The sequence below is a fragment of the Desmodus rotundus genome, chromosome 5 (assembly GCF_022682495.2).
Source record: "Desmodus rotundus isolate HL8 chromosome 5, HLdesRot8A.1, whole genome shotgun sequence".
Lineage (NCBI taxonomy): Eukaryota > Metazoa > Chordata > Mammalia > Chiroptera > Phyllostomidae > Desmodus > Desmodus rotundus.
In genome coordinates, this window is record NC_071391.1 from 20,930,952 (window position 1) to 20,957,897 (window position 26,946).

The 26,946-nt window shown below is 42.8% G+C and overlaps 1 protein-coding gene across 1 annotated transcript in view; it reads right to left on the reverse strand.

Moving 5' to 3' along the window:
• Positions 1-26,946, reverse strand: part of TRIM44 (tripartite motif containing 44) — a 112,774-nt gene that overhangs the window by 28,070 nt on the left and 57,758 nt on the right. The window lies entirely within an intron of this gene.

A 26,946-nucleotide genomic window follows, 5' to 3' on the forward strand; every position in this document is an offset into this window, starting at 1 on the left:
CTTAGTCACTTCCGGCTTACTCTCCTTGCTCTACTCTGGGGGGCGGAAGAGTAAATATTTGCATACAAAGCCTGTCCTGCAGTTTGGGGGTGCATGTAGCCCAGTTCAAGGCCGTGACACAGAAGCTTAAGTCTTCTGGTTTTGGGGGGGTTGTTCTTTAGAAAAATGTTTACTTTTCTGATTAATAGACATGTGCCCCTTCTTCTGACCTCTCCTTCATTCTTGAAAATGTATATGATGCCCAAAGCTGCAGCCCTTTTTTAATCATAAGACAACAACCATGAAGGAAAAGCTCAGGGAGTCTCAGAGATACAAGGCGTCCTGACATTGGCCACTGAATTTAAGCCGACAGTCGGTCACCTTCCTCCAAATGCACTGTGTGAAACAAATAAACCTGTTGGCTTAAACTACTGATACCAGAGTTTTCTCTTATTCAAAACTGAATGTGATTCTGATACAATGCATAAGTACTCTGGAGAATTAAAAGCCTTAAGTACATGATATTTTCTCTGCCAACATTATCATTCCCTTGGACCCATCTGGCTAATTTATACATGCCCTGTAAACTTAGATTTAGTAATTATCTCCTCCAGGAAGCTTTCCAAGACCCTACCCCCAGATGGATTAGCATTTCCCCAACCCTTTGGATGCCTCAAAGTACGCCATAAACCTCTCTGTTAGTACATGTTATACTGTTTTGTAATTATTCATTTACTTGTCTCTCTGCCCCACAAGTGCTTAAAATGTCTCAACAACAAGGATCCCTATTTTAGCCATTAAAAAAATTTCTAGCACTTGGCATAGACCTGGCACACAGTACATAACTCATTTGTTGAGATACTGAATAAACCAATAAGAGAATGATGTGAAAGAACACAAAATAAACAATAGCCTGTATAGCCTTATTATCCATTCATATTTTTGAAACACTGCAAATAGCTTTCTAATTTCTGTTACTACTTTCAGAATTCTAGGTTGGGAAGCATAGGTCTAGGCAGTGATTTAAAAAAAAATTTATTGATTATGCTATTACAGTTGTCCCAATTTTCCCCTCTTTGCCCCATCTGCTAGGTATACCCATTCCCTCCCGCAGCTGTCCCCGCCCCGCCCCCACCCCCCAGTTCATGTCCATGGGTCATGCATATAAGTTCTTTGGCTTCTCCACTTCCTATACTATTCTTAACCTTCCCCTGTCTATTCTGTACCTACCAATTTGTACTTCTTAGTCCCTGCACCTTCCCCCCCCATTCTCCCCCTTCCCCCTCCAAGCTGATAGCCCTCCAAATGATTTCCATATCTATGATTCTGTTTCTGTTCTGCTTGTTTGCTTAGTTTGTTTTTTAGATTCAGTTGTAGCTAGTTGTGAATTTGTTGCCATTCTAATGTTAATTATTTTGATCTTCTTTTTCTTATGTAAGTCCCTTTAACATTTCATGTAATAATGGCTTGGTGATGATGAACACCTTTAGTTTTACCTTGTCTGGGAAGCACTTTATCTGCCCTTCCATTCTAAATGATAGCTTTGCTGGACAGAGTAATCTAGGTTGTATGTGCTTGCTTTCCACCACTTTGAATACTTCTTGCCAGTCACTTCTTGCCTGCAAAGTTTCTTTTCAGAAATCAGCTGATAGTCTTATGGGAATTCCTTTGTAGGTAACTAACTTCTTTTCTCTTGCTGCTTTTAAGATTTTCTTTTTATCTCTAACTTTTGGCATTTGAATTATGATGTGTCTTGGTGTGGGCCTCTCTGTGTCCAACTTGTTTGGAACTCTCTGTGCTTCCTGGACTTGTATGCCTATTTCCTTCACCAAATTAGGGAAGTTTTCTTTCATTATTGTTTCAAGTTAAGTTTTCATTTTCTGTCTCCTCTTCTTCTTCTGGCACCCCTATGATTCGAATGTTGGTATGTTTGGAGATGTTCCAGAGGCTCCTTATTCTATCCTAGTTTTTTAAAATTATTTTCTCTTCTTGCTGTTCTGATTGAGTATATTTCTTTCTTATGTTCCAAATCGTTGATTTGATTCTCAGATTCATCTCCTCCACTGTTGGTTCCCTGTAGATTTTTCCTTATTTAGCTCAATGCAGTCTTCATTTCTACCTAGGTCGTTGTTATGCTGTTGTAGTACCCAAAGATTTCTTTGAGCATCCTTGTAACCAGTGTTTTGAACTCTGCATCTGATAGGTTGCTTATCTCCATTTGATTTAATTCTTTTCCTGAAGTTTTGTTCTGTTCTTTCATTTGGGCCATATTTCTTTGTCTCCTCAACTTGGCAGCCTCCCTGTGTTTGTTTCTGTGTATTAGGTACAGCTGCTTTGACTCCCTGTCTTAGTAGCATGGCCTGTTGTAGAAAAGGCACCTGTCTGGATGAGTGGGGCTTCTTTAAATACCTGGTTGTCAGACTTCCATACAGCTTGGCTTGATTTTCTGATGAATCTGGGTGATATCTGTTTTGTACCATAGTTGTTATTTTGCTGTAATTGTGCATGGAGGTAAAAACCATGTTTACCTGCGCCTCCATCTTGACCAGAAGTCCTAGGCAGTGATTTTTTTTGGGGGGGGAGGAGGGGGGTTTAAAAGTTATTCCACTTGATCCTTGTTTGAATTCATGACATTCCTCTACTCCTGCTCCCTAAATTATTTTATGCCATGTATTTAGCCCATACTTAACTATACAAAAATTATTTTCTGCTTTGTTGTTTTAGAATTTATCCCTTGTAATAACCAGACATCCCAGGAATAATCCCATTTGGCACCATAACAAATGTTCACATTATCCAGTGGCCCTCTTCCTACATGTCTGAGCAATGTCTGTGTGACTGGGGCTTCTGGAAATTTCCTGCTCACTTGGCCATATCTGGGTCCTTCCCATCCCTGAATGCAGTGTGGAGCTCCTAAGGCTGGGCCTGTCATCTGTGGTTCTCTGCCAGGAAACAGATGTATACTCTTTGTGTCCTCTCTCTCTCTAGAGCCAGTTTGCCTCTATGACTTGTACAGACCACAGCCTTCTTGAAGGTGACTAGCCCCACTGCCATAATAACCAGAAAAAATAATGTCAAATAATGTAGTATTGATGATCATTCAGATTACAAATCAGAAACATACTCCGCTGTTATGAGCATTACATTAAAAAAAAGTCTAAAAGGTAAAGTGGTTTTCCTTGACAGTCACCAGTGTCAAGCCTCAAGTCTCAACTCCGGTTCCCTTTGCCTGTAATGCCATTTCTGCTCGGCTGGCTCCTTCATTCAGTCAGGTTTCAGCTCAAAAGTGACCTCCATAAAACTTCTTTGAACACCTTATCTATAGTACCTTCTTTTCCCTAGTCCCTTTCTGTCAAATCACCCTGTTTCATTTCTCTTCTAGCACTGCTATCTGAAATTATTTTGTTCCTTTAGTGCTTTACTGGATTTCCCCCCCTCAATCTCTTCCCATTAGTAGTCAATTCCACCAGAGATAGGATCTCATCACTCTTATTTATCCTGTATCCTCAGCAACAAGATCTTTGCCTAATGTAGTGCTTAATAAACATTTATTGAAAATGAGTAAGAAGTGGGCAGTGTGTATTCACTCGGCATTTTACTGGCCTTCACTTGAGATTCCTTTTGGGAGTGGGAATAAGCATGGGGTTGATGGCCACCCTGGAAACCTAGAGGTGGCAAGGCTGGTTTGGGAAGGCCATGTGGAGTTATGGAAGAGCCAGAGTCCTGGTCCTGTCATTTACAAGATGTTCAAGAATTGGCACATATCCCTTAATCTCTCTGAGCTTCAGTTTTGTCATCTGTACAGTAAATTGTTTCAGAGGATCAGTGTAACAATTAAATGAGAGAGTGATGGCAGAAAGTAAATAAATTAGTTCCCCTCTGCCTGTCCCTTAAGGCTGTAAAGAGAGGAAGCAGTCCAGAAGCCCTGGGAAAATGGTCTAATGCTTTTTCCCACTCCAGCGGTCACCTTAGCAACTGCAGTGACTCTCCACAGAGAAATCTTAACATGCTGCATCAGGAAGTCTAGCCCACAGGCCAGTTCTGAAGTCCTGAATACATTCTCAAAACTCAAGAGTGCGAGTCTACCTTGGAAGGCTGTTAGAGATTTATTCTTCGCTCCCCAATCTTATATTAACTTACTCATATATTATACTTGGGTTGATGTTTTTCCACAAGAGGTGAACTTTTAAATCTTTTTTAAAGCACTTGTGGTGTTGATTCTGCTACATCATATGCTTCTAGTCTCATGAAAACTAGAGCATTTAAAGCCATCAAAAATCTGTGTTCTCCAGGCTGCTGGAGATCCTATTGGTGCCATCATCATTGACAGCTATTGGACTGTCTGAACACAATTAATTCCTTACATTCAGCTCATTCTACCTATGCATTTGCTCATTCAACAAGCATCAACTGAGTGCCAACTGCATGCATGTGTAGTCCTAGTAACAAGAGTTACCACACATTGGCAGTTATTAAATGTTAAACACTGTGCCTAAACCCCTTACCAGCCTCAGGTCATTCATTCTTGTTTTACCCTACAGGCACTATGATTATCCAATTTTACAGACAAGAAAATTGAAGTTGAAGAGTTTACACAAATTGTCCGAGTGGGCAATGAACGGTGGGCCAGCACTCTATCCTAGGGTTTTTGCAACACCAAACCTCATTCTGTAATCACTGTACTCTAGCGAGTAGGTCCTGAACATGACCTTGGTACGTATCAGGGTGCTAGATGCTTTCACGAATTAAAAAGAAATAAGCCTAGACTATGACCTTCCTCAGGGTAAGAGCTCTGTCTGACCCCTCTTTGCATTCCCAGTCCCCCAAACAGACAAGTTTGCATGAACGACCTTAACATAACAACACACAGAGAAGACCAGTAAAATTGTAAGGGTACGAAAGGTGTGAGTGATTATTGCCAGGGGATCGGTTTCACTCTATAACCAAACAACATAATGAGGAGTCTGAACTAGCCCAGGCCTCGAGACTGAAATGTCTGCTATTACCTGGGAGGTAATGTGAATGAGTGAAATAAATGAATTGGGCCAGGTGGAAACTGGTGGAATTTGAAAGTGCCTGCCCTTTCAAAGAAGCCAGCTGCTCAGTGTCATAGGGAAATGTGCATTCAGTATTGGCAGAACTTCTGAATTTTCAAAGGATAAAAAAAATCTGCTTTTTGATGTGAAATCTAATTTTTAAAGGCTGGTCACTAATTCACAAATTGAAGAAATGCATTATAAGTCAAACAAAACACAACCTTAAGCTGGATTCTTCCTATGACCTATCGGCTTGTGGTTTTAGAATTAGACTATATTCTACAATCTTTTTACCACCAAGGATATCCACATACCATCCACAGACTTTGGAATTTGCAGCTCCCTGTCTAACAAACAGCATTTCTGAATATTTAATTAGTTTTCTTGTATGAATTAAATAATAAATAACTGGCAAATTAGGTCCCCGGAGGGGGAGGGACAGTTAACATAACTCTGCCCTTATTGAAGCTAAATGTAAAATTCCCCATTACAATTTTTAAAATAGTGAAAATAGCTTAAAGGCTTTTTTCTATCTTCGTAGATCCCCAACTGGATAGTAGCAGACAGAACAAGCGCTCTACAATCCGGTGGGAGTGAGGCACAGCCGGAAATGTAGGGCTTGGAGTCAGACAGAACTGGGTTGAATCCTAGCTCCTCAATTTACTGTCTGAGTGATCTACAGATTATTTAGCTTTTATTCAATTGCAAACTGGGAATAACTTGTGATCCACGTTTTTCTCTCAGTATCACCAACTGATTAAAAGCAACACCCTAGATTGAATAATGTTATTTAACAACACTGTAATGATTACAACAGTTCCAGTTCAAAAGTGAAAAAAACAAAAGGTCCTCTTTTGTGCACAGGAGCCACGATGACCTGTGCATTGACGGGAGCGCACCCATACTACCTTCCATTCAAGACTCCTAATGCTTGACGGCAGCATGAGACTGGAGCTGAGGAACCAGGATGTCGGTGTATTTATGAGTCTTGCCTAAAGCCATGCCCTGTTTTAGGTGAGCAGATGTCAGAGGGTCAATTTCTCAGTACCTCGTGCTAAACGTCAAAATAAAATACCGTGTCCTTGTTCTCACACATAATCTGTCAGTAAGGGAACTCATCTGTACAGTGCTTTACTATTCCAGAATCTTTCAACCCACTTTTATCATGTGTTCTTCACAAAGACCTAGTGGGGCTGGTGAGGGACAAGCCAACCTCATTTTGTGAATCCACAAACAGGCTCTAAAACCTTGGAACTAGTTCATGGCCACCAAATTAGCAAGAGATGGCACTAATTCCAGTGACTCCAAATTCATGGTTTTTCTCATATACCCTGATCTGTAAGAGGCCACACACACCAAACGAGAAACGGGTGCTGTTGGGAGCCAAATGCTGACTGAATGAATGATCACTATTCTATTTATCTATGAAAAGGTAGGCGTGTAAGCATTGGAACTGGTTCGGGGTGGGCACTAAACATGGGCACTTTGGGGAGCTCTGTTGCGTAACTATTAAAACTGTGTTAAGAAAAACTAAATTACCATCTTAGATTATACACCAGAGTTTGCCTTTCTAGGGCAGCATTATGGAACATATAATTCAATTTTGCCTATCTTTCCCAGTTTACCCTTCTGCCCTGCCCTCACCTTTGGGAGAAGAAGCCCTATAAACAAGACTCCTCCTCCGCCCCACACTCCTAAATCAAGGACAGCTAATTAACAGACAGACGAAATTGGCTGGGTTTTCTCTTGAGACTGTGGTGAGGTAGTATTGAATCCTGCATCAGAAAACTGCCACAGAGCTAGGGTCCGAGTGGTGCCAAGGAAAGCGGAAATTACTGGGCAAGAGGAGAGACAGAAATAAACAGAGGCGGCTGCTCCACAGGGCAGAGAGTGAAGCAGGAGAGAGAAACAAGGAAAGAACGGAGACTGAGAGAGCAATCGCTGATCCTAACCAATTTCCACTCCTATGTCCATCAGGCACAGAAATGCGTCGTTTGACTGAGTCCTGTGAAATGTACCATATCCTTCCCATACCCTATGTTATCTGAACTAGTTTGGGTGGATTTCTGTTCCTTACAATCAGTCTCTCATTACTACAATGAGACACAGAAGCCATAGTTACAACAGAAAACAACAGAAAGAGTAAATGATGGTTTAAAAAATACTAAATCTCTGTTTTTAGATTGTACAGAAAGAGAGGGATAGAATGAATGAATGAATGAATGAATGAAACTTCAAAGTTGAAAAAGCCCTAGGTCATGGCAGCCTTAAAATATACCAAGTTGATTTGCATTATGTCCATGCTCTTTTGAGAACCAGAAGGACAAATGTTGGCAATGCTGTTATAAAATAAAGCAAGATGCCGACAAAGGATTTGAATGGCGATAGAGTGAGCACACCTTCTCCTTGTGAACCATGGTTCAAAATCCCATTGTAACTAACAGATCTTAATATTCCAATGTCCATTCTCCACCCTCCACCAATCAACTTACTGCTGTATAGCTGTTCAGGTCACTGGTTGGAATAGGTCAACATCTCTGAAATCTCCCCTGCTTTCCTAGGAACAATTAGTCACTTTTTACTCTGCCTCCCCTGGCAAGGGACACATTTCTCCGTGTGGGTTCTCATGTATCACAATACTTTGCTCATGAGTTTCATTTCTCAATTAGACCACCAGGGCCATGAGAGCAAGGCCCGAGGCTCACTCTGTATCTGCAGTGTCCTGCACGGTGTCCGGCACACATGCTAGCAGGACAAGTCAGTGCCCACGAGCTTCGTCTCGTGGGCTAAGTCCTGGAAAGAATAAAAATTAAAACCTTTTTCTGTAACAGGTCAACTGGGGTTATAACTATGCACACTGATTAATTTAACTATCTCAACTGAGTTAGTCTGTAATTTTAGTTAAAATAAAGTACCAATATCATGTTAAAATGTAAATATCTCAGTTAAAAAGTTGTATTTCAAAACACTGCACGGGATATTGCTTGGGGCTGGGGAGAGGGAGATTAAAATCCCTCAGACTATTAAGAACAATTCTCATCTGTGTTGAGCTCATATTACACAATGGATTTAATACTGAAAAGTCGAAGTAATCATTTAATTGAAATGGCCATCTAAAAAAACTACAAACCCAGCATTTTACCTGAAATGGTTAGAATGCCAGGATATGGAGCCGGACCGAGTTTCCTGGAAACAGAGTTTACGGGCCAAGCAGACACTGGCTGATGGCAATCGGCTCTGAAAGCCACTCCGTATGATGCGTGGGGAAAAAGCAGTCTCCTCTTTAACAGTGACTGCACTTCCCTACTGGCGAAGCTGAGAAGGGGGAAAGAAGGCCATTGATAGTTGTGACTCGATGTTGAAAGGGCTCTGCTGCAGGTCACAGTGTCACTTACTCACTGTATTCTCTAATTTCAAACAAGGAGTGCAGTGACTTTAGGAGATAAACTTGGATCAAGGTACTACTCTTGGTGATGGAGACCCAATTAATAAAGTACAGTGCTGACTGAGACAGGCTGGTGTCTGAGGCTACTCAGCAGGTGCCTCCTGCTACCTCCCCTATTGAATTAAAGTTATCCGCATCCCAAGGAAGGAGTGATTTAATTTACACACTTACTGATGGAGAAGTTGGAACAAAGACTTCCTGGGTTCCATCAGAGGCACTTCCTTCCTAATTTGCCTATTGCATGGGAGAGCAAAAGAGCTAGGATGGCCCATCCTGCCTACACCACGTGGTTCAAGAAAGCGAAAGAGAAGAGAGAAAGATATGGCCATGTGGTCTTTTAGATGCAGATGCTTATCAACACGTGAACACGGCACAGTGGAGAAGAGACGGGCCAGGCTCCCGTCAATCAGACAAGTTACTCGTCTTCCCAAGGGAAGGAATGAGTAAAGGATGTAAGAGAGGCAGAGCATACACTTGAGAAGGAGGAAGAGTTACCAGAAGTTTCTAATTCTACGAATATGTGAGGGTGGAGGAGAATAAGGTTTCTCCCAAGAGTCCCAGGCTGACACTGTGATGCTATCATAGTGGGGAATATGCTAGAAGAAAGTACAAAGATGTCAGTATCAAAAGATCCTTGAGAAACATCATACATTAGGCTACATTAGCCCCCTGACCTCAAGGCCCTGTGTGTTCCCTAGGATCTCACTTTGGAGCTCAAAAATAAATTCTGTCTCCTTTTTGGATTCACAACAAAGCCAAGGAGAAAGTAGGGCTATGAGCAAAGGCAAAAAGGAAAGACATATAACTCAATGGCCGAGACAAATGCAAAATAGAGTCATTGTAACATCTTTCTTGCCAAACCAACTTTCCCTCCCAGCAGCATCATCCCCGGTAGTCCGTGGTCTCCTAAGACAAAGAGCTTGGAGTCTTAGAACCATAAAGGGACAGAGCTGAAAAGAATCTCAGTGGCCAAATCAAAGCCAGGCCTCTTTTGTATTAAATGTTGAAACTCGGGCCCAGAGGGTTCAGTGACTTGTCTGAGTTTATACTCAGTGCTCTTGGGTTAGCTCCACCTTTCTCCTGTATTCCTCAAGTGCAGCCACTTGCTAAGTCCTCTCCTCTTTCCCTACCCACGCTCCCCCCACCTCTTCTTTTCTCCCCACTGCTGCTGTTCTTAACGAAGTCTAGAATCAAAGACCTTTCATCTGGATCACTGCAACAGTGTTCTAATCCTGTGGGCCTTCAGGACTCTTTCCATCTGCAACCACTTCCCACTCTGCCTCAGCAGTGACCCCTGCTGTGCTGGGATGGGCTACACGTTGTATCATTGCTCTTTTCCCTTTGCCAGCGTGCCCCACGTTCCCCATGTAGGGACTGCTCTTTAGCTTTGGTCTTAGAATGAAGGAGAAGGGAGCAGACCTAAAGCTGAGCCACAGTGGACCTACAGCATGTGAGAGAAATAAATGTTTGCTGCTGTGGTTTGCTGCTGAGGTTGTGGGAACATCTGCATATACCTTGTACTTACATGACTTGCACAAAGAAGGCGCTCAATAGATAGTGTTTTATTTTTTACTGAATGAGTAATGATGATCTCATTAATCCTCACAGTAACCTCATTTTAGACACTATTGTCTCCATTTTGCCAGTGAGAAGACCAAGGCCTAGGGACTTTAAACGGGAGGGCTGAGGCTAGACAGCTAGTAGGTGATATGCTGGAATTCAGACCTGGAACCCCTGACTACAGAGCCCATATTCCTTAACCAGTGCATCACACTGATTCTGAGAACTCTTAAAACTGCTCAAGTTCAAAACACACATTTGGCTTTTAATTATATGTTATTCTATGTTATTGTTGTCTGACAATTTCATATATTATAATCTTGACTAACCTCTGCTATTTCCCCTTGGTTGTAAGCGACTTTCAGGACTGATGGAGATAATAACCTTTGAAGAAAGAGATCCCGGCTTTCCTCCCAGATGTTAGTCTTATCACTCAAAGGCAGGGAGGAAGAGAAACACTTTCTAGGCAGATTGTTTTAAAAGAAGAAAGAGAAAACTGTCAGGCCACAGTTGGAAAAGGAGGAGTCGGCACAAAATGTCTTTCTATTTGGGTAAATATCTCAGAATGATACATTGAAGGTCACACTCTGCTTTCTCAGACAGCAACCTGCACCACCTCCCCCACGATCACGACTCCTTTCAAAGACTCGCCATGCATAAGGCACATGAGTCCGAAGCTGGAAAGGTGGCACTGTCATGGACGTACCCCTGCAGCCAACACTTGCCAAGGACAGGAAAGAGCACTGCCCAGACCTCTCCAGGGGCTCGTCTGCCACAGCCCTGAGAGCCAGCTTACTCCCCGCAAAGCTCTCCCTGCTGCATCCCTGCCCCTCGGAAAAGGCCCATATAGAGCAGACAGGGCACGGGCGCAGCTTTAAATGAAAACAGCAAAGAAACTAGCTTTGACTAGTAAGCTTAAAACCCGGCTTTGGAGTAGATGTGCAAGGGAAAACTTTTATTTTTGTTCACAAAATATTTTAAATTTTATCCGCTTATCTAGTTACTTATTTTAGTGCAAGCCTACAGTGGTGACTTGAAGGAGGCAGTGGAGAGAGGCGGCTGAGAACATGGACTCTGCAGCCAGCTGGCTTTGATTCAAACCCTGCCTCTTTACCATTTGCTAGCTGTGTGACCTTGGGCCAATTATTTAATCTTTCCATTTTGAAATTTTCCTCATTTGGAAAATGGGGGTGAACCACCTCTACCCCTATGAAGTTACTGTAAGGATTAAATGGAATCACGACCCATAACCATTTTAGAACAGTGCCTGGTGCACAGTCAGCCCTCAGTCAGCGTTGGCTATTATGGCCATGTTCGTTATTATCTAAGGAATGGCCAGGGGGTGATGTGTCCGAGGCTGTGGTTTTCCAAGTTTGAAACATGGCGAAGTATTGTGCAGTATAACAGACCTGCTACATGTGACTGAGATAAAGAAATATCAAGTACAGATGCTGCATTGAAAAGCTCGCGGGCCCTTGGTGTGAGAAGCAAGTGGTAACTCCAACACTGAACTGTAAAAACTAGAGGATCAACGAAGGCTTTGTGGAAGAAGAGGGAACCAAGCTGGACCTTGAAGGAAAGGTAGGAGTTGTACAGATTAAAAAGCAGACGGACAGCTGAGTCTCCACGACAGCAGAGCACTAGAGGGACAGCGACAGAAGCTGCTGCCGAAGAGGCAGCATGGACACTGGCCATCAGGCATGGTGTTTCCACAAGGTTTGGTAAGGTAAGGAGGTGGAGATGGTTCCCTGCACATTCCTACAGTAACGTCTCCTTAACTTTTGTGCAACTGAAAGATTACCACTGCCACCGAGCTTCAAGGCCCAGGCCAATATTCATGGATAACGTGCTTAGCACTTACTAGGCACTCAGTAAGTATCAGTGGGTTGATCCTATTATAATTTTACTAATTATTATGACAGGAAATCCGTTCTTTTCTTCCCCCATTCATCAACATGATGTAAAACCAACATTTGTAACTTGACTCAGTTCAGTAAGGACTGAAGGACCTAAAGTGGAGGCAGGGAGGCATGGTTCTCCCAGCCCCACACTTCACTGCACAGCTTCCTCTACTGCAACGCCTCCTGGTACTACAGTCTGTCTCAGGCATCGGGTTGCCTCTAGAAGCAGGTAACAGCTCCTCCTCCTCTGTCCCTCCCTCCCATCCACCTGGGAGTAGAGGGAGCAGCAGGCTCTTAGAATAGTCCAGTCCTCCTCTACGCGAAGAAACCATTTCCCCGTTCATGTTTTGTGTGAAAGACTAGATTTTACTTACCTGGTAAGGAAGGTCACTACTGTAGGATCCATGCTACAAGTGACAACACAACTCACAGCAACTAGAACATTTACCGCTTCACCTGTTGGTTTCTACTGAGATAGGAATGGTTTAGAATGATGAGAGCCTACAATGGCCAGAGGGTAAGAAAGATGACTCCTCTGATGAGGTTTGGGGAGAAGGAGTTTGAAACTACTGAGACCACCACAGAGGCAGAAGATTGCAAAAAATATGAATCTTTGAAAGGAGTCGTGGTCACCTAGGGACATACAGTGTTTAAGACAGAAGGGCCAATGCCTTTCAATCAATGTGGCAACTACATAGGATGAGCCTTTCTCATTCCAAAGAGCATTCAGGTTAGCTCTGTTTTTTTTTTTTTAATGACAGTGTTACTCATTGATATAAACACAATTTGGCATGTTCTGAGAAACAAGACTGAGAATAATCAAGAAAGACTTTCCTATCATTAGGGGAGCCCCACCTAAGTGAACTGCCCCTAGATACTTTACTATTAGTTGGTTCTTAGCAAAAATTATGGTGCATAAGCATTACTGCACATACTCATTTGGGAATCATATGGCTTGGGCAAGCTGTTCTGTAGGCCAGGTTCTGAGGACGGGTCAAAGGGCCTGGGCTTATGATTCTAACATTGCCAGAGTCGAGTCTCCGCCAAGCTTTAAGGGTAGGGAGGACACAGACAGGCTTTCTCCTGCATGTCTGTGACACCTTACTATTTTCAAAGGACTCGTAACATTTGCTTATTTAATTCCCACCCATCTCCCCAAATTCTATCACCTTGTTATCCCCATTTTGAGGAATTTTGTGGATAACAAAAGCAGACTTCCAAATAAAGGCTGAAGGTAAATGAACTCTACCAAGTGACAGATTGAAAATGTGGTCAAGTAAACCTAAGGTTTTCCTATTCCAAACCAGGGTTCCCTCCGCAACTTAGAAAACTAAGCTTGCATAGCTATCTATTTCCTGAAAAAATTGTTGCCTATAATGTTCCAGGCATTAAAACAACAGTGGTGTAAAAGACAAAGCTTTTGCCCTGATGATGAGCATTTACTTTCTAGTGGGGAAGAAAGAAAATAATTTAAATGCATTAAACATCTTTATGTAGTGACAAGTGTATCAGATAACCAAGGCAGGGTAAGAAATGAAGGCCTCAAGACGCTAGATTTCAGGAGAGGCCTGAGTAAAGTGACAGAGAGCCACGTGAAGATCTGGGGTGAGCACTCAGGCAGAAGCACGCAGAAGCACGAGGTCGCTGAAGTCGAAGGAAAGCCAGGCCTGTGTGAAGAAGAGTAAGTATGCAATGTGGCTGAAGTGAGTGACTGGCGTGAGGATGGAGAGGCAGGTGGGAGCTGCCTCTTGTATGACTTCATAGGCCCCCTTCTGCCCAGATTATTCTGAAGCCAATTCCAGACATGATATACCTCCTTCTGGAGCATTCTAAATGGCAGAATTACACGATCTCCTTTGTGTCATAAAAGATCACTCTAGTCTGTGCGAACAACGAAATGGTGACAGGTGGAGGGGTAAGGGTGAGTGAGTGGCGACTGGGGGAAGGCAGTAGGGCTCTTGGAGCACGTGTGTGGCTTGACCAGGGCGGGGCAGTGGTACACGGAGAAGTTCTTGGGTTTGACATGCACTTGAGGGAGTATCTGACAGGATGTGTTGATCAATGGACACAGGATGTGAAGAAGAGAGATGCTGAGTATGGTTCCTAGGTTACTGGCCTGAGACATGACGACGCCATTTACTGAGAAGGAGAAGCCATGGGTAAGAAGCATGCCGGAGAGGGTGGAGAAAACAAGAGTTAAGTTTTGAACAAAAGCAGCAATGAGGGTAAAGGCAGTGGATGGGGAACAAGAAGGATGTACTTTAAGTCCTGACTCTTGCAACTTCTAGTTCCAGCTGGGCAACCTTGAATAAATCACTTCCTCTCATTCAATTTGCTCATCAACGTAATATGGGAATAGCAATACCACCTCTCAGGTTTGTCAAAATAAAGAAATGACATGTCTGTGTGCACTCTGTAAGTTGTTAACAGTGCTCAATCAAGGGCAATTTTCTTGTTTCCTTTATTTCTGGTAAATGTTTGTTTAAATGACTTATGTGTGAACCTCAGGTTGTAAATGCAATCACAGTCCAACAAATACCGTTGTAAGACGACTTGGGACTTTACATCATCCAGTCCTACTTTACTTGTTTAGTGCCTTATCCTTTTGAAGGGTACAGGGCATCATTTACATTTCTTACTTGCATTTCTTACACTCTATTGTTCACGTATGTTATCTCACTTGACCCTTCGTACAGACAGAGGGGGTGCTATCGCCCCTAGATGACTGACGAGAAAACGGAGGGACAGAGGGGTTCCACTGAAGGCCTAACATCACAGAGCTACTCAAAGCCTTTACTATACCTTCATACTTGTGGAACTGTAAGAGGTGGGGAAATAAACAGCATTTGCCAAACTTATTCGACCATCAAACTCTATTTGAGAAAAGTAAATCAACAATTCAAACAATTAATGTTCGATCTAATATTCCCAGGAAGCCCTGCACTGGGGGATTTCCATTCATAACTGCACATCCTTCTAGCAGGTTGTGGAATTTCTGAGCTTGCAGAGAGTTGAGCCGACACGGAAGAGATGTACACCCTCGAAAGCTGGAGGGCAGACCGATCGCTATACAGTAAGCACTGTGAAAAAAAGGACTGTGTTTAGTTTTGATTTCTCCTATAGCCCCTACATCGAGCACTGCCTGGCACACAGTAAACACTTGGTAAAATTTGTTAAGTAAATGAATAAAGGTATGAAGCTTACAGAAATGACAGGTTACAATGATTTCAGAATGAGCGGACACATTGTTTTTCTGTCTTCAGTGATTTTAATTTCTGTATCTAGACTTCTAGACAGTTTTTAATTTATTTTCTTAGAACAGAAGAAGAAAATTATTCCAACAGCCTTTTGTACCCTGACCCTGCAGAAAAAGGTTACATTGCTTTGTTGATGAATAGCACATTAATGAGACCTCCTTGAAATAGTCCCACCTCTATTATACAGGCAAAATTACACTTTCCAGCACAATTACAGTATCTGTTGAGCTCCCAAATTTTGATATTGATTGTTTCATTTGCAAAGGTAATACCAACATACTAGTTCGTCAAACCTCTGGAAAATTGAGGGGAAGCTCATAGTTTTAAGTAGTGACTATCAACCTGCACTTCTCTTTTATTCTATTTTCTGCTTATTTTCTTACCAGCCAGAAGGACTAGGTGAGTTTTATTTCCTATAATAGGTCTGAAGAGAGGAACTGATGGTTTTCTTTAAAATGTGTGTTTGAGTTACGTACCACTCACACTCTTCAAACCCATTTGAGACTCTAGAATGTAAGCTCTTTGAGGGCCCAGACATTGAACATTTTGTTGAAAACTGTATTCCCAGCACCAAAGACAATGCCTGGAACAAAGTAGCACTGAATAAATGCTGTTTCTCCTCCTACTGAGACTGTTTTAAAGTAAAATCTCTTTCCCTCTTCCCCCACTATTCTTTCTCTCTCTCTCTCTCTCTCTCACACACATACACACATACACACACACACACACACACACACAAGCACACAGAGATTTTGAAAAATACATAAACCATGGAGGTTTGGTTAGCATGTATCATTACAGGAATTTTGGACAGTCTCTTTGTGCTCTGTAATGTCTCCAGGCCACCACTTTGTCCACGCTTTCACTTTCCCTGTGCCACAGATTCACCTGATCAGGGCTTGGGACACAGGGCCAATCTATCAGCTATGAGTCTGATGGACCACAAAAGCATTACAAGATATTCTCCAATACTGTCCATTCAGTAATTTTTATTTTGTGGCTCCCCTTATTCTACGAGAAAATATAGTACTCTCCTTTTTATTGTAAACTGTTTATATCTACTTAAGTCTGATTTTGTTCCAGATTGGAACCATGACTTTCCTGTCAGTAGTATAGGGTTTATTTTACAAATACAAATCAATAGCTCCCTAACCTTGCACAAGGTACTAACCATACCAGGTAGAGTCTGATATAATAATAGCACCTTCCCCCTGGGCTGTTGTAAGGATTAAATGAGATAGATAATCCATGTGAATACTTGGCTTACTTTCATTATTATCATCTCTGAGGGGCTGACGGGCGAATAGACATGATGATCAAGTACCTAAAAAAATTCATCACCTCTACAGGTCATCTTCTTATTTTCTTTGTAAGAAGCCACTCTGCCCCACTCCATCCACAGAAGCAGAAATTCACAACAGGTATGCTTTGTGAGTCTGTCTGATCCCCAAGCATGACTTTTCTCCTGCAGAGTTTAGACAGCATTTCTGGATTGCTCCTGGCTGGGTGATGTTATTTAGGGTAGTCATTTATCTGGCCTCCTGCATTTCTTTTTACAGCCTACGTAACATTCCTTTCTTCATTTGGTTCTAAAAGGGTCTTAGCTGGTTGGGGACTCGACCCTTCCTTTTAGTTTGTCAAAAATTCCTAGCCAGAGGCGATGAGCGCTGAATTCCAGGGGCATGCTGGGCTGGAGCATCTATGCCTGGCCTTTTCGTCTGTGCACCTTGCCCGTAATTGCTAAGGTTTCCCTCCTGAAACAATCATCCCCCCATTTCTCTCCCCACCCCCTCCCAACACCCCAGTTAATTATCAGTTCTGGAATTAAACTGCTTGCCTCTCCTGTCGTTGCCATGACAACAGTTGGCCTGCACCTGCCACTGGGTGAACAGTATCTCTTTCAGAAGAGGCAATGGCTGTTGCTGGCTCCACAAAAGCCAGGGAGTAAACTAATGTCTACCTGTGTGGGGAGAGAAGTTCTCGTTCCTTCCACCTCAGGCATTTTCCTGGCAAGCTCCACCTCCTCTGCCTTCTCAGATAAACTGCTTGTTGCCATTCAACAAAGAAAACAAAAATTTTTTCTGATAAAATTGCCAAATCCCTGTTGGCTTGTCACAATTCCATCCATTAACTTTACTTATTCCAGCCAAGAGGTTAGAAGATAGGAATCTTTCATCTCCTAAGAAAGGCTGTGTGGTACATATAGTATAGTGTAGTGTAGCATAATATAGTGTAGTATCGTGTAGTGCAGTTTAGTACAGTGTAGTATATTGTAGTGTAGTGCAGTGCAGTGTAGTGTACTGTAGTGAAGTACAGTGTAATGTAGTGTAGTACACTGTAATGTAGTGTAGTGTAGTGCAGTGCAGTGCAGTGCCGTGCAGTGCAGTACAGTGTAATGTAGTGTAGTGTAGTGCAGTGCAGTGCCGTGCCGTGTAGTACAGTATAATGTAGTGGAGTGTAGTACAGTGCAGAGCAGTGCCGTGCCGTGTAGTACAGTGTAATGTAGTGGAGTGTAGTACAGTGCAGAGCAGTGCCGTGCCGTGTAGTACAGTGTAATGTAGTGGAGTGTAGTACAGTGCAGAGCAGTGCCGTGCCGTGTAGTACAGTGTAATGTAGTGGAGTGTAGTACAGTGCAGTGCAGTGCCGTGCCGTGTAGTACGGTGTAATGTAGTGGAGTGGAGTGTAGTGCAGTGCAGTGCCGTGCCGTGTAGTACAGTGTAATGTAGTGGAGTGTAGTACAGTGTAGTACAGTGCAGTGCAGTGCCGTGCAGTGCCGTACAGTGTAATGTAGTGGCGTGTAGTAGAGTGCAGTGCAGTGCCGTGCCGTGTAGTACAGTGTAATGTAGTGGCGTGTAGTAGAGTGCAGAGCAGTGCCGTGCCGTGTAGTACAGTGTAATGTAGTGGCGTGTAGTAGAGTGCAGTGCAGTGCCGTGCAGTGTAGTACAGTGTAATGTAGTGGCGTGTAGTACAGTGTAGTGCAGTGCCGTGCCGTGTAGTACAGTGTAATGTAGTGGCGTGTAGTGCAGTGCAGTGCAGTGCCGTGCAGTGTAGTACAGTGTAATGTAGTGGCGTGTAGTAGAGTGCAGTGCAGTGCCGTGCAGTACAGTACAGTGTAATGTAGTGGCGTGTAGTAGAGTGCAGAGCAGTGCCGTGCCGTGTAGTACAGTGTAATGTAGTGGCGTGTAGTAGAGTGCAGTGCAGTGCCGTGCAGTACAGTACAGTGTAATGTAGTGGCGTGTAGTACAGTGTAGTGCAGTGCCGTGCCGTGTAGTACAGTGTAATGTAGTGGCGTGTAGTACAGTGTAGTGCAGTGCCGTGCCGTGTAGTACAGTGTAATGTAGTGGCGTGTAGTAGAGTGCAGTGCCGTGCAGTGCAGTACAGTGTAATGTAGTGGCGTGTAGTACAGTGTAGTGCAGTGCCGTGCAGTGTAGTACAGTGTAATGTAGTGGCGTGTAGTACAGTGTAGTGCAGTGCCATGCAGTAGTTGAAAGCACAGAACTTTAAGCCTGACTTATCTGGGCTCTACTCCTGGTGGAGTCACTCTGTAACTTTGTGACTATGGTTTAATCACTTAAACTCATAACACTAATTTCTTCATCTGTAAAAAGAGGATAAAAATAACTATACCCCACAGGGCTGTTTTAAAGCTTTGAAATAATATATATAGGTCTAGCTCCTGTTTAATGTCCAACACATAAACAGGCATCACTACTACTGCAGTTTAGCTGTTGGCTCTGGACAACGCTGAAAGTCAGGGCAAAGCTGGCGGCCCGGTCAGCCTCAGCAGGCCTTCATCTGAGTGGCTGTGGCTGTGCAGGAGGGATAACACAGCACACTGCCCCCGTGCCGTCTAGACCGAGATGCACCCAGCAGCCAGGGGCAGCACGGAAATGCTCCTTTCCCCACCTTCACTGCCATTCTGTCGGCTCCTCTTTCACTGCACTGTTTTTCTCACGCTCAATCTCACTTTCCTTTAAATAGAATTGATGGAACCAGAGGGGAAGAAGACATGTACTCACCAAGGAAACAAAATGCTTTTCTGTTTTACAACCACGCTGCAACCTACAGGAACAATTGGTAGTGGTGTTGAGGAGTAGGGGGAATGAGGCATTTACAGAAGACACTGTTTTTCTTCCCTGAAACCTCAGTCTGTGGATAAGAAAGTATTTCTTTTACGAACCTGTCACCACTCATAGTTAGGTTCCTGCGTCCAAACAGGCACAAGCACGTGAATATATTGGTCTTCGGTAAACACCTTCTCATTTAGGGTACCCCAGTTTTATCTTAGCTTTTGGACAACTTCCTTATAGTACTGAAGTGACCTCCCTGCATTCATTGGCTCTAAACTTCATACCAAGCTGAAAAGAAAAAAAGAAAAAAGATTCAAGAAAAAACAAGGACAAACAAAAACACACCAGCTTCAGCTCCCAGCATCTGTTACAGATGCCTGATGTGGGTTTCTGGATAAAGAAATGAATGTAGTCCTTGGAAGCTATTGGGAAAATGAAATCATGGACCTCCTGAATGCCTCTCACTGGGAATAAATAAAAAGATGCTAGAGAACAACAGTTTCCTCCTAAAATAAAAAAAAGTCACCCCTGACAACAATGTTGCTGTGGCTGCCACAGGTGAGGGAAGCATAACCAATGACATCATATTTATTTATTCTTAAAACATAGACCAGAGTTTTGTGACTTCCTAAAATCTATTATGCTTAGTGCCAGTTCAAAACAGTGCTGAAGACGCTGGCTGGGCAGCTCAGTTGGTTAGAGCTTTGTCTTGACAAGCCAAGGTTGTGGGTTGGATTCCCAGTCAGGGCATGTGCAAGAATCAACCAATGAACGCATAAATAAGTTGAACAACAAATTGATATTTCTCTTTCTCTAAAAAATCAATCAATAAAATTTTTTTTAAGTTAAAAAAAAAAAACAGCTCTGAAGACAAAGAAGGAAGAAGAGAACTAGGCTCCGGCCAGACTCTTCAGCACTTGATTTAACTCAGGGACATATCTGACACCACTTTCATTCTTTGACTAGCTTTTAAAACTTCTATAGCCTTAAATACCTTTGGAAAATGTTGATGCTTTAGTACTCCTCTTCTCCATTCATCTACAAGGAACTAGATAACTACTTAGGCAGGAGCTGTCAAAATAGGGGTATAAATAAGACACAAATCAAACAAACAGTTCCCTTTTACGACTACTTTATCTCAGTTGCTTTTTTTAATCTAAAAGAAGAAACCAAAAGGAGAATACTTTCAATGCTTCATTTATCTTTGTCCTTAAAGTATAATAGGATGTGCTATTTTGACGGGAAACTGAGGCATAAAGGCAAACAATTTACCCATATCCAATCATGAGATGTGACTCGGGAAGAAGCCCATAAGATTCGGAAGTCTGTGCATTTCTTCCATGGACAGGACAACACTGTAGTCAGGGGTAAGGTCTAACAAGAAATGATGCAAACGTTTTGGTACTTCGACATGGCGTGAAAACCCTTACAGGTTAAACTCACCCACCTCTTCACCTTATCTCCTGCCACAGTCCACCCACGCAGTTACTCCCTGCTCCCCACACAGCACATGCATTTCCACTCCTCTGAGCCTCCCGGCATGCTGGTCTCTCTGCTCGAACGGGTTCCCACCCTTTCTGTCTGGACAAGCCTACCCCACCCTTCCTTCAAAGTCCAGCACAAATGCTACCTTTTCCGATTCTCTATTCTGAGAGACTTGTGGCCTTCTCTACAGCCAACGTATTTATTACAGAGAATCACCACAGCAGAGGGGTTAGGAGCCTGCCTTCTCGAGTCACACGACTTGAGTGTGAAGGCCAGCGCTAGCACTTTCTGGTGTATGACCTCGTGTACGGATAGCCTCTCTGTGCCTGTTTTCTCATCTCAGGAGATAAATGAAGACAATCATTAACCACCCATTAGGACTGTTGTGAGAAATAAATTCGATAGTATATGTAAATGTCTAAAATACTTTCGGCACATGGCTAGCATTCAGTAAATGCTTCTTTACAATAATAATTTATAATTATACTATATAATAGTTATGATTATATTGTACTTACAAATGAAATTAAAGCTGTTTAATTAGTTCTCTCTTTCAAAGTAGACTTTGAGATCTTTAAATGCAGGAAAAGTCTGTATCATCTTCACATCCCTGAGGCCTAGTGTGGGGCTTGACAGCACAGGAGACAGTCAAAAATGTTTGTGAGCAAACGAATGACAGAACTACTCTGCAATTATTCCTGCTTAAGAAATTAGAGAGCAGAGCTCCTAGAAGTGAATGTTACCCTGATAAGCTCTGAGGCCAAAGATATAAACAAGGTTAGCCTGTCCAACATCACAACTACTGCACTGGACAGCAAACAGAAGTTGGTTAGAGAAAAACCACAGCATGCAGGTGACATCCAGGCTTTTCTCCTAGCATTACGAGGCCAGAGAAGGCAGGCGGATGTATGCTATAATACAGGCTGCTCCTAGCCAGCAGTTCCAGTGGGAGGCAAATGGAATGAGCTAAAGGCACCTTGGCCAAATTTTCCAGCTGTGAATGGATTCTCTGGTGATATACATTCACAGAAAATAAACTAAAGTTGTGATTCTCACAGTCAAATATCTGAAAATCAGTTACTTTAGCAAGGAGGCTTGCTTTTAGTATAGATAGGCAGCACAGTGCATAGCATGGTTTCATCCTTCATTTGGGTGAGCAAGGTAAACAATCCACATCAGCAGTGGAAAACAAAGTCAGCTCAGGTTCCCTAACAGGGAGATGGAACAGTCAAGAGACTTTCTATGCTGAAGGCCAACTAAGATGTTGGAACTCTACTTATGTATATTAAGCAGCCCTGACAGTTCCATTCCATGTCACAGGATCAAAGCCATTTTCTTTGGCTTCCAGCTAGGTCTTCTGAAATGAAGATAATGCAAAAATGAAACCATGAATTTGCAATCAGAGGACAAAAGAAAACTAAGTGTATCATTGACACAGTCCCCTCTTATCTCTATAAACTAAGTCATCTGGAAGAAATGCCATATCTAAGGATATATGGTTATTATTTTAAAGGGGAAAAAAGGGTACCTAAATACAATACGTCAATTTTTTTAACTGAAATTTTTAAACATCTACTAGGTATAAGTAGATTCTGTAAGTAGATTCTTTCCACTCCATATTTGATATAAAACTATATTCTTCCACACAACTATATCCCAAAAAACTGGCTGGGGAGCAGCGGGGGAGGGGAGTGGTAAAGATTAGTATTTATAGGGAAATAAAACCAGACTACAAAGAAGCAAAGAGGTTGAATGATTTGCTCAAGCTCACAGGGTCGGTCGCAGGCAGACCAAGAATAGAAGGCAGGTCTGCACACCCTTTTTGGGCCCCTCCTCCTCTAGAACTTGCTGCCTGTTTGATCACAGACTCAGCATGGGTCAGATTCACACTGATCTCAGCAGGTGCTTTTTGCCTGAATTAAGAGTCAGCTCTGAAGATGAAAAATCCTACAGAAGTCCCAAGTATAGCTGTCACTATTAAAAAGCAATCTCCCTCTTAGTTAAAAAAAAAAAATCACAGAAAATCTAACAGCGAATCCAACTTTAATATTGATCTTGCTCCTTTCTCTTCTGAGCACCAGAACGGAAGGGCCCTTCCCTCTCTGACTTTGTCCCACTACACAGCAGCTTTCTCGGCAGCTGATCCTATTGCCACCCCGTCTCTTGGAATACATATGACTCCCCGGCAGGCTCCTTCAGGAGCAGGGAAGGAGCCAATCTGTGAGGGAGCAAACACAAGATCTCCCATTATAGCACAGAGAAGACAGAATATTGCTACCAAAAGCATGAATTATGTTTTCTGCTTGAAAAAAAGAAAAAGAATCGCTCTAGGTTTCAAAGACACCCTCTTGAAAGATGACTCCACAGTGGTTAATATCCATGATCTATACATCAGGACTTTCGCTCCTCCACACTCTCCAGCACCCCTTGTCATTGTCCATGTGACTGCATCATGGATTTCAAGGGTGAACTACTTACTACCAGATGGAAGGGCAATAGGCAGCTATTCTGTGGGGCCAAAGGAAGCGTTGGTTAGCTAGCTGCTCCTCGGGAAGTCTAAAAGCACCTCTTTCGCCGCTGACCCTCAGAGGACACTGTGTGAAGATCAAATAAAGAAATATCCCTTTACAATGACAGAGGCTACGGAGAGGAGAAGCAGCGTGCACAAAATAGAGGCCACAATGATTCAACGTCAGAGCAAGTAAGAACTGTGAAGTTGGAGGAACAAGACCAAAGTGACCCTCTGAGAATTGTGCATGAATCCTCTTGGCTTGCATTCCGGGTCACAGAGAGAAGTGTGCTGGACTCTTGGAGACAGTCGGAATGGGGCTGAGGGCATAAGCCCTGAAGCCGGACTATGTTAAAGTCCTAGCTCTGCCACTTACTTATTACTAGCTGTGAGTCTAGGGCAAGCTAATTTCCTCTTTTACAAGTACGATAATAATTATAAGCTTTACATGAGGATTAAATGAGGATGCACATAAAGCTCTGTACAGAGTAAACTTTCAATAAATGGTAGCTATGATCATTACAGAGTTAATTAGCAGGACAACTACTCAATAAAATTCAAGGCAAGAAACAGATATGACCAAAAGGACAAATACTTGGCCACCTCATGTCCACAGCTTGAGAAGTCAAAACTGAAAAGAGGAAAGAAGGCAGGGAGAGTCCAGCTTGAGAGAAGAAGAAGAAGAAGAAAAAACCCAATAGATCTGTTACAGACCATTCAATAGGGCAGAATTTCCTTTGTTCCTTCCACCGTGGATAGTGGTTGTAATCCAATTCTCCCTGAACTGTGCAGACTGTGGAGAAGTGACTGTGTGGGCAGAAGGAGACACACATATAAAAATCCAAGCAGACCTGGGACGCAGGCTCTGCAGGTGAGTTTCTCTTCTACCCTCTGTGCAGGCAGACCCACACCTCCTTTCTCCCTCCCTTACACATCAAACCCTCACTCAATTCTGTCAGCAATTCAGAAGCCTTTGGAACAAAACTGTATGGCTTCTTGAGATGGTAAAGTGTCTATCATAAATAAGAGAACTTTCAGATCAAAGGCAATCTACCCTGAAGTGTTAATTGGAATAAATTGAGCCAAATGGTATTTCAACACGAGCAAACTGAATATAATCAAAAAGTATAAATTTAAAGGTTAAAAAGAAAATTTGACTCCTCGTTCCGCCAAATTGGAACATACTTTTCAGGTGCTCATTGTACCTAAAAAGGGTTCTTCTGTCAAGTGCCCGTTAAACAGAATCCCTGCTGACATCCACGCAGCCTGGCTGGAGGGAAACAGCATGCCACCCAGGTTGCTAGTAAAAAAACCTCCACGCTTTACCACTGCTCAAAGTGACTCGAGGTGTCAGCAATTAAATTCTAAAGCCAGCCTCTCACACTGAATAGTATCTCTTCATAAGGTCCCTGGAGTCTTCTAATCAATGAGGCTCTGGCATGTGACCATAAAGCAGAGAGGAGAGTGTTCATCCTAATCAGGCTCTCCCAAGACAGAAATGCCATTTCTACCCCGTGGAGTCTGCACATTACATCTGCGAAGGTGTCTTCTTTATATTGGTCTTGTTTGAACTCTCTTTCTGGGGGAAAAATGATCTAGGGTTCTGCTTGGCCTGGATTTTAAGGAGCTAGAGTTAGTCTTGAGAGTAGAAGTGGAGTGCCAAGGAGATTACTAAAGAGTGTGTCTCAACCAAAAGTCTGTGCAAAGTAGTGAACACTTAGTCAATCACTAGAGAAGTTGTTGATTTAGGCTTTCATCATCACTAGCATAATCTAACTAGTCTCCCAAGCTCTAGTGTCTGAAATTCCAGAACGTCTTCTCACTCACTGCCTACAGGATAGAGCTCTAAGACCTTAGGGAGTCCTACAAGGCCCTCACTGAGCTAGGCTCTGCTTTCTTCCTCCACTATTCTCTTGTCTAGAGCTTTTATATAAGTTGTTCCCCTAGAACAACTCCTACCCCTGCTCCTGTTTGGGCTGCCCCCTCATTTTTCAGACTTCTGTTTATTTATAACCTTTTCTAGTAAGCCTCCCCTTATCCCCCAAGACTGACTTAGGCACCCTTCTTAAAGGAGCCAAAATTTTCCTTATCATAGCACTTCCCCCACAGTATAAGTGCCCGGGTATATGCTCATCTCCCACTAGACTTAGGATCCACAAGATCAGAGATTGTATCTATTTAGTACCATTATATACCCAGTATGTACAGTGCCTCACACATAATAGGGTCATAAACATAGAAAGGGAGGGAAGAAGAGAGAGAGGGATAAAACCATGGAGGGAAAGAAGGAGGAAGGGAGGGAGAGAGGGGCCACAACACAGAGGGAGCTTATGGCTGGGAGATGAAGTCTAAAGGGATTCCCTGAGGTTCTTTAGGTTTAAAGCAGGATACCTGTAGCTTTGACACTGCAGATAAGCAGCAAGATCTAGTCTGAGAACCACAATTCCCAAGGGAGGGAAGCACCAGGAGATGCAGATAGATGTGGGATAACATTTGGCACTAAGAAAGAGGCTAAGAATGTGGGACAAGAGAAAGAAAAAAAAAAAAAAGGATGATATTTGTTGGTTTGCAAATAAAACCAAAGGAAGGCTGAATCCTGGTTCTATAGTAAAGTAACCTCAGACAACTCATTTAGCTTCTTTCAATGAGAAACCTAAATTAGTGATTTTCCAACTGAGTTCTGAGGAACCCTAGGTTTCTGCAGAAGTGTCTCAGGGTCTATTATATTGAAGAAAGGAGATTCACCAGCAGATGTGGCCCCCAACTTTAACCGGAGAAAACTGGTTTTTATACATTGGGTTTCTACTTAAAACACATTTGAAAAAAGGATGCTTCTGCTTCCTTTTAGCAATGAATAGCAATGGCCTGGATGACCTTTCTAGTACCTCTCAGCCTTAGCAGTCCCTGATCTATGTGACAGAGGGGACCCATCTGGACATTGTATTTTACTTTCTACAAATCCCCCGCAATTGTGTTGATGGCACAGCTGCAGCATTTCCTAGAGCCTGTGCCACTGCCAGGGCAGAAGGACGGGAAAGGTAAGCAAAGTCCAGGTGCACTGCAAGGCTGAGGCCAAAATAAAGTGCACTTTTATGCATTTTTATTTTTAAATTAAATTTATTGGGGTGACATTGGTTAATAGGATCACATAGATTTCAAGTGTACATTTCTATGATATAAGATCAGCATATTGCATTGTATGCCCACCACCCAAAGTCAAACCATCTTCTTTAAAATGCACTTTTAAATTTCATGTGATGATACAGAAGCACAAAGGAGCATTTTTTTTCCTAAACAAACTTTACATACCTATGATCTAGGATTCATTGTATAGGTATCTTGAGTTGTACACAAAGATATAGTAGGTCAGAAATAAATAATGTTGGATCCAGAGCCCATAAATAAAGCAACCCGGCTCCAATCAAGAAAGAACAATGCAAGTTTATCTAGTCAGTCCACCTGAGAGCCCAATTACCATTCAAACACAGAGCCACTATTCTCCACAGATACCCTGCGTGTGCCAAAGAATAAAGCAAAGTGATCGTAATTGCGTACTTTAGAGTCTCCCTTTATCTGAAGGTTACAGGCAGGAAATGGCATAGATGGGGAGGGAGATGGGAATCTTACAAAGTAAGATCTTCAAAGCACTGGCTTAAGAAGGATTCCTTTTCTGTGCTGTTTCTTGGCTGTCCCTATTTCCCAGG